The sequence below is a fragment of the Dasypus novemcinctus genome, chromosome 23, assembly GCF_030445035.2.
Source record: "Dasypus novemcinctus isolate mDasNov1 chromosome 23, mDasNov1.1.hap2, whole genome shotgun sequence".
NCBI classification, from domain to species: Eukaryota; Metazoa; Chordata; class Mammalia; order Cingulata; family Dasypodidae; genus Dasypus; species Dasypus novemcinctus.
The window spans coordinates 47,779,404-47,788,193 of NC_080695.1; the positions used below are offsets into that span (position 1 = coordinate 47,779,404).

Genomic DNA, 8,790 nt, shown 5'->3' on the forward strand with positions numbered 1-8,790 from the left:
GCACGCCCCCGGCCCCCCCCACACACACACACACGCGCACACGCCCCCACCCCGCACGCCTTAGCCCCGGAGCTCGGGCCCTGGGCCCTCGGCCATCGCAGCGGGTCCTCGCATCCAGAACTCGCGCTCCCGGCCACGCGCAGGGCTCTGCCCTCGGCACTCGGGGCCGCCCCCAGGAGCCACGCCCACCCGGAGGGCGGGGGTCGCCCCGCACGCCGCCCGGCCTTGACGCCACACAGCCGCGCCCTGCGCGGGAGCGGCCGCTCTCCTTTGGAGCGTCGGCCACCAGCCGGCGTCGGATGCGGGCGGCCGCGCTGGCTGCAAACGCCGACCGCGGGGCCAGGCGGAAAGCGGCAGGTGGCCGGATCGGGGCCAGGCTGTCCGCAGGCCTGCGCAGCTGGGGCCAGAGCAGAGGCCCTTGCACCTGGCACCGGGGGCTGCCCAGCCGCAGCGGGAGGCCCCGAGGCGCACGCAGCGGAAGCGCCCCCGGGCCGCGGCGGTGGGCGTGGCCTCGGTGCCCGCGCACCTGCGCCTGGGCCCTGCCGGGCTGCCGTGGGCACTGGCCTCTCCTCGCAGAGGCCCTGGGCCGCAGAGCTGGGGCCCCGGCCCCCTGCCTTGCCACCCCGAGCCCCTCCAGGCGTCCCGGCCGCAGCCGGCCTAGGCCTCGCTGTCGCCAGCGCCTGCTGACGGCGGAGCTCGCCCAGCTCCTGCAGATGCGCCTGGCGGGAGGCGAGGGCGACACGGCCGCCCGCTCGGCCAGACCTTCCAGAAGGCGCCTGGGTGCTTGCCGCCGGCGGGAGGGACACTTGCAACCCGCGCCGCGCGCCCCGTGGGGGAGATCCCCTCGGGAGGCCGCTTCCTTCAGGTCTCCCGCTAGCGAGACCCGGCCTCCGCACACCTGCCCGCCGCCAGTGACACTCTGGACCGCGGGGCCTCGGTCTCCCAGCCGCGAGCCCAACTGGACGCGGAGCCGGGCTGCCAGGACCAGCGCCTCTGCTCGCCATGCCCTCGTGTGCCCTCGTGCCCCGAGCACAGATCCCGGCCCACGGGCCAGGCCCCGGGCTGCTGCTGGGGCCAGAGGGGCACGGGCCAGAGGCCTCGCGGGCAGCGGACCGGCGGGTGTCCTCCGGGCAGGGCAGGGAGCTCTGGCCCGAGCGGGCCCGGGAGGCGGGTGCTGGTGCTTGGGCTGGACCAGGTGGGGAAGGCACCGGCCCGGGACCCGGGCTCAGCCAGGTGGGTCCCGGGATCAGCCAGGTGGCCCCCGGTCTGCCTCCGCCGCCGCCGGCGGTGTGTCCAGGCACCTTGGGCTCTGAATGCCGCCAGCCCCTTGCGGGAGGAGCGATGGGCCGCGGGCACACGTGCCGGTGTGCGTGCGTGCGTGCGCCTGTGTGTCTGCTTCGCGGGCTCCGGACCGTGTCCCGTTGGTCGGCACAGGGGTACCGACCGCACTGGCTGAGGGAGAGCGCCGCCCGCTTTCCCGCTGCCCGAGGGGCCAGGGGATGTGGGTGGTTGGTTAGGTGGGGCCTGTCTCCTGGGCTCAGGGGGCCACGGGAAGTCTGTGGCATGGGGCCCATGGGCGTGGTGCCAAAGCAAGGCGGGGAAAGGCGAGAAGGGGCAGGCCCTGTGTGCACGGTTACAGGGCATGGGCCGGAGGAAGGGCCGGCCGGACGCCGACAGGTCTAGCGGTCCTGGGTTCTTGGGCCCAGGCGCAGTGGGCGCGGGCCCCCGCGGTCCCCAGCCACATGTGGGTTGGTGCGGGACTGCGAGCTCCAAGGAAGGGCTGGGTGGCCGCCGCCTGCGTGGCTGCCTGCGTGGCTGCGCCGCCAGGGAAGGGCGCGCGCGGGTTGGGGTTGGGGCCGGGGGCCGGGGGCCGGGGCCGGGGCCGGGGGCCTGCATACCTGGCGCTGAGGGCGGCGGGAAGCCGGGCTCGGGGCTAGCAAAAGGAGGGCGAGCGAGAGGGAGGGGACGGCGCGTGGCAAAAGCCAGAGCACCGGGTATTCCCAGGCGGTCTCCCATGCAAGCACTAAGCAGGCCCGACCCTGCTTAGCTTCCAAGATCAGAGGAGATGGGGCGCGTTCAGGGTGGTATGGCCGTCGATGCTGGCTGCTGCTGGTGGCAGCCTCAAGAGCCTGCTGCGCCCCAGCTGCGCTGCCAGCCGCCAGCCTTCCGCTCCCGCCCCAGTTATTACAGTATGCTCCGCTTGAAACATTTAGCAGTATTACACGGACTAGTAGAAAAAAAATTCTTAATTGATATATTTGTTGATGGAAAGCCATAGAAAAATGAAGTTATGAAATATTCTTTCCTACAGAAGAACCTTGAAAACATTATGTTCAGTGAAATAAGTAAGGCTCATGAGCACAAAAATTGTGTGGTATCACTGCCACATCATGTCTAAAAGTAACAAATTCACAGAGATAGCAAGCAAATTACAGGTTACTGGGGAAGGGGGAGAGGGGCATATTGACAGGAGAGAAAGGAAGGAGTATGTTTTAAATTTTTTTAATTTAAGAAAGAGTTTAAAAAAAGTGAGATTAATATTAATATTTTGTTTAATCCCATGTATGCAAAATAGTGTCCTCTCCATCTCTGATTAATATTGAACATGTATTGAGAAATTTTAACTTCTCAATTTCATGTCATTGAACTTTCTTATGTATTTAGACTTACATTTTAATTCAAGCATTAACGTTTTTTTCTTCTTTATTTTCTTTTTAAATGCTATATTAAAAAAATATGAGTTCCCCATATACCCCCACCCCCCCATCCACTCCTCCCACATCAACAACCTCTTCCATCATTGTGGCACATTCACTGCACCTGGTGAATCATTTTGGAGCACTGCTGCTCCACATGGAAAGTAGTCTCCATTGTAGTCTACACTCTCCCCCAGTCCACCCAGTGGGCCATGACAGGACACACAATGTCCAGCATCTGCCCCTACAGCACCACCCAGGACAACTCCAAATCCTGAAAATGCCCCCACATCATATCTCTTCTTGTCTCTCCCTACCATCAGCAGCTACTGTGGCCACTTTCTCCACATCAATACTACAATTTCTTCCCTTACTAATCACAATAGTTCCCCAGCAGAACACCATTAAGTCCACTCTAATCCATACTCTATTTCTCCATCCTGTGGACCCTGGGATGGTTATGTTCAGTCCCCCTCTACATCAAGAGTGGGCTTAGATTCCACATGGATGATGGATGCAATTCTCCTGCTTGCAGTTGTAGGCACTCTTGGTTCCCTGCTGTGGTGGTTGACCTTCTTCACCTCCCTGTTAGCTGGCCAGGGTAAGCCCAATAAACCAGAGGGTAGGAGTTGCAAGTCTGCTGAAGTTCAGGGCCTGGCTGTCACATGGACAGTCCAGAGATTCAGGTGTCCTGAGTATACACCAACCCAAACGCCAACCACAGGTCTGGTAAAAGTCACAGAAGACGCATGTGTAGAAAGTTCATATCTGAGTCCAACTCCATCACACTCAGGAACACAAACTCCAAAGTAGGACCAACTGACATGGCACCGAACTCCAGAGCCATCTGCCATGACCACAGAACCTGTAGGTCTCTGTAGGCCTCAACCAGTACCTGGGTTTCTATCTACTTTGGCTGTCTCTGGTACCCTGCTGAGGCATGCATAAGCATTACCCCTCTGATGACTTCCTGACTCTTTTTTGGAGATTCACAGTCATATAAACTCATTTGCCCTTTCCATTTCCCCCTTTTATCCAAAGTCAAAAAGCAGTTTTTAACACCTGATCTTAATGAAGGCTGAGATATTCTGCTGTTCTGAGTTGACCCTTTTATTCAAGGTCCTTTTCTAGTTACGTCATCAGCTGATGCTTGGTAGTAATCCCTCGGGACCAGGGAGGCTCATCCCCTGGAGTCATGTCCCACCCTAGGGGAAAGGTAATGCATTTACATGCTGAATTTGGCTTAGAGAGTAGCCACATTTTGAGCAACATGGAGGCTCTCAGGAGGTAACTCTTAGGCACCCTGCAGTTATATAGTCCTGTCAAAGCAATAAAATGGGGTTAAAAAGAACAAACATATTGCTTCAGTTTCTAAATTTAAGATTAAAATTAAATTAAAACCTAAATTCCTAGTTACACCAGCTTCATGCCAAGTGCTCAGTAGTCACATGAAGCTGGGGTCTACCCCATGATTGGTGCAGCTATGCATGCTTCAAATGCACTCCCAAGGTCAGGGAGTATTTTTTCTCCTGACTGGGGATGAGCATCCAATCTGTGTGCTCATGCCAGGTTCTGTCCTCTAAGGACACTTGAGTGTAGCTTAATACTCTGCTGTCTCTATCCTGAAGTTCATAACTTCTTTTTTATCAAGGTGCCATGCATTTTAATTTTTCACTGGGCCCTGGAAATTATGTATCTGGTCCTTTGCCCAGCATGAGTCTAGTGGCCTTGCACTTCTGCTAGCAATTACATCTAAGTCTACGATGTAAAGATGATGTAATTTTTCCATAAAAACTCCTTCAAGAGAGATTCAGTTCAAGTTGCAGCAAATGGAACTGAGAAGCATAAATTCCAAAGAGGTTGTTGTTTTAAGCTAGTGCTTCTTTGGGGTGGTTTATCATGCAAAGGAGGACTATTTCTTTTTAAGGAATGCTGCCTTTGGGAAAAAAGAATGCTTTTAAAAAAATCAGTTCAGTGAAAGTCCAATACCATATCACCACACACTTCTCATTTATCCTTTTAAGTATCTTTTTCAAAAATCAGTAATGACTTGAGTTACAAATAAGCATTCTCTTTTTTCTCCTTTAATTATCTTTCTCCATCTTTCTGTGACTATTCACTTGCATAATATTAAGAATCTTTAACTAATAGCTAATCTATCGCAAAGGCATATTGCTTTCTGATCAATTTGTTCTGGTGCTAATCTTTATAATTATAGAAAGCATTACCATAATTTTTTTAGTTTAGTTATTATTTGGCCTTGTAAATTCTATCAATCGATGTTAAATGTTCCCCCAGACAATTGGAAAGAATCTCTTTTTGGTATTTCTATCACAGCTATTGATTTATGAATTAATAGAAGGGTTTTTCTCTACTGTGCTTTTTAAAAAAGTCCTTAATACCTGCATTTATCTATATAATTTGTTGCACAGATATTTTCTTTTTTTATGTAAAATTTATTGAAGTATAACATTCATAATGAGCATACGTAAACAGTAAGTGTATAGGAACAGTTGTGAACTTACAATAAAAACAAGTGTATCATCATAAAGGGCTCCCATAAATCAGCCCACCCCCAGTAGCTTGCATGGTTGTGAAACATTCATTTCACAATGAACTATGAAAGAGTATTGCCAAAATAATTCTTATAGCCCATATCTTACATTTGGTATATTTCCCCCCAACCCATCTGTTTATTAACACCCTGTATTAGCATTATCTATTTGTTATAGTTCATGAGGAAACATTGTTATATTTGTTCTGTTAACTACAGTCCATCTTCCACCACAGTATTCATTGTGTTACACAGTCCCATGCTTTGTACAACCCATTCAAAGTGTACCCTCAGAGGATCTCGTTTTCCTCACAGAGTTGTGCTGTCATTACCTCAGCCAATTTCTGAACATTTTCATAACTCCAAAAGGAAGGCTCACAAGACCCCCTTATAACCCCTATAGTTGTCCCTTAGAATTGAAATAATATCTTCTTACCATTGCTGTAAAATAGCACATTACACTTAGCTATCGTTCATAAGTTATATTAGCTGTAATTTTCCTGTGTTTCACCATATTTTTAACACTTTGTAAAAGAGCATTCTTATATTTATATTATTAAAACTAATCTTCATCCACCACCAAATCATTTATACATTCCTTGGATTATCACCTAAATTACTTTCTTTTGACATTTATGTCCAAAGAAGACCTCTTACAGGCACAATCACATTTATAAATCAGCAGTGTTTGTTATACTAGCTATAATGTGTTCTGATCAACTCTATTCATTTCCTCACTTTTACAATAAACCTTATGAAAAATTCTACACACATAAGCATCAGCTCCCATTCTTAACCAACATTCTATTTCCTGGTAACCTATAGTCTAAAGTTTCCCTCCATGAGTTTGCACATCATATTTAGTTCATACTAGTGATACCATACATTATTTGTCCTTTTGTGTCTGGCTTATTTCACTCAATATAATGTCCACAGGGTTCATTCATGTTGTCATATACATATTGATTTCATTTCTTCTTATTGTTGAATAGTATTCCCTTGTATGGATACACCACATTTTCTTATCCATTCATCAGTTGATGGGCAATTGGGCTAATTCCATATTTTAGGAATTTTGAGTAATGCTGCTATGAACATCATTGTGCAAGTGTCAGTTCACATCCATGCTTTCAGTTCTTCTGAATATATTCCTAGTAATGGAATGCTGGATCATATGGCAGCTCTACATTTAGCTTCTTGAGGTTTCCCCAGTCTTCCACAGAGACTGCACCATTACACATTCCCACCAAAAGTAAAGGAATGTTCCTAATACTCTACATCCTTTCCAGCACTTGTACTTCTCTGACTTTTTTCAAATGGTCACTCTATAAGGTGTAAAATGTTATTTCGTTGTAGTCTTGGTCAGCATTTCCCTAATAGCTAGTGAGGTTGAACATTTTTTTCATGTACTTTTTAATGTATTTATTCCCTCTTTGGAAAAATTTCTATTCAAGTCTTTTGCCTTTTATTTGTTTAGGTTATATTTCTTTTTTATTGTTGAATTTTGTGATCTCTCTATATAACATGGCTATCAAACCCTTATCAGGTATATGGTTTCCAAATATTTTCTCCCATTGAATAGGCTACCTTTTTACTTTCTTGACTCTTTTGAAGAACAAAAGTATTTAATTTTGAGGAGGTCCTACTTCTCTATTTTTTCATTTGTTGATTGTGCTTTGGGTGTAATGTTTAAGAAACTACCACCTACCATGAGATCTTTTTCTGGGACTTTTATGGTTGCAACCTCAATATTTAAGTCCTTGATAAATTTTCATTAATTCTTCTTAAGGTATGAGATAGGGAGGCTCTTTCTTTCTTTTGGATATGGATATCCAGTTGTCCCAGCACCATTTTCTGAATAGACTGTTTTGGCCCAGTTGGGTGTGCTTGGCAGCCTTCTCAAATATCTCTTGACCATAGATGTAACGATCTATTTCTAAGTTCTTATTTGGGTTCCGTTGGTCAAAATGTCTATCTTCCTGCCCGTATGATGCTGTTTTTTCCATTGTAGCCAAATAATGTGAATTAAAGTGAGCATATAAGAGTCCTCCAACTTTGTTCTGTTTTAAGACATTTTTGACTACTCAGGGCCCCTTATTCCAAATAAATTAGCTAATTGACCTTTCCACTTTTGTAAAAAAAAAAAGTGGGGCCTATTGGTATTTTGATTGGGATTACATTATCTCTGTAAATCAGTGTGGGTCAAATTGCCATCTTCACGATATTTAGTCTTCCAACACATGAACAAAGAATGCGCTTCCTTTAATTTACTTTTTGGTTTCTTTTAGCAATGCTTTGTAGTTTTCTGAATACAGGCCCTTTATGTCTTTAGTTAAGTTTATTTGAAATATTTGATTCTTTTACTTGTTATAAATGGATTTTTTCTGACTTCTTCCTCACATTGCTCAGCAGCAGCATATAGAAAGACTTCTAATTTTTGCATATTAATCTCGTATCCCACTACTTTGCTGAACTTGCTATTAAATTGAATGCATATGCTGAGGATTTATATAGGAGCCTATCATCAATAAATAGTGAAAATTTTACTTCTTCCTTCTTATATGGGTGCCTTTTATTTCTTCATCTTGCCTAATAGTTCTAGGTAGAACTTCTAGCAAAATATTGAATAACAGTCATGATAGTGAGCATCCTTGTCTTGTTCCCAATCTCAGCAAGAAAGTGCTCCTTCATCATTGAGCTCAAGCTAGCTGTGAGTTTTTCATATATGCACTATATCATATTGAGAAGGCTTCCTTCTATTCCTATCTTTTGGAGAGATTTGTCAAGAAAGAATGCTGTATTTTGTCAAATGCCTTCTCTGCATCATTGAAAAGGATTATGTGATTTTTCTTCAATTTATTAATGTGGTTTTTTATGCTAATTGATTTTCTTGTGTTGAACCACCCTTGCATGCCTGGAATAAAAACCACTTGAAGGTGGTATATAATGGTGGTAATGTGCTTTTGGATTTGGTTTGCAAGTATTTTTTTGAGGATTTTTGCATCTAAACACATTAGAGAAATTGGTCTATAAATTTCATTTTTTTTGTATTAACTTTATCTGGTTTGGTTATTAAGGTGATGGTGGTTTCATAGAATTAGTCTGATAAGTATTCCTTCCTATTCAATTTTTTGGGAGAGCTTGAGCAGAATTGGTACTAGTTCATCTTTGGGTGATTGGTAAAATTCACCTGTGAAGTCATCTTGTCCTGAACACTTCAGTTTGGAGAGGTTTTAGATGGCTGTTTCAGTCTCTTGTGATTTGTTTTTTGAGGTCTTCTGTGTCTTCTAGGATCTGAGTAGTTTGTTCCTGTATATCTAGGAACTTGTCCATTTCATCTCCATTGTCTGTTGGTATTTAGTTGTTCATAGTACCCTTTCATGATCTCTCTTATTACTGCCGTGTCAATGCATCTTCTCTCTCTTTTTCTTTGTCATTCTAGCTAATGGTTTGTCAATTTTGTTTATCTTATAGAAGAACCAATGTTTGGATTTGTTGATTCTCTCTTGTTTTGTTTGTTTTTTTAATTTAATTTATTTC

At 46.1% G+C, this 8,790-nt stretch overlaps 1 pseudogene; it reads right to left on the reverse strand.

Annotated features, from left to right (window-relative positions):
• Nucleotides 1–1,979: 1,979 nt before the first annotated feature.
• On the reverse strand, nucleotides 1,980–2,098 carry LOC111760602 (5S ribosomal RNA; annotated as a pseudogene).
• Nucleotides 2,099–8,790: the final 6,692 nt, after the last annotated feature.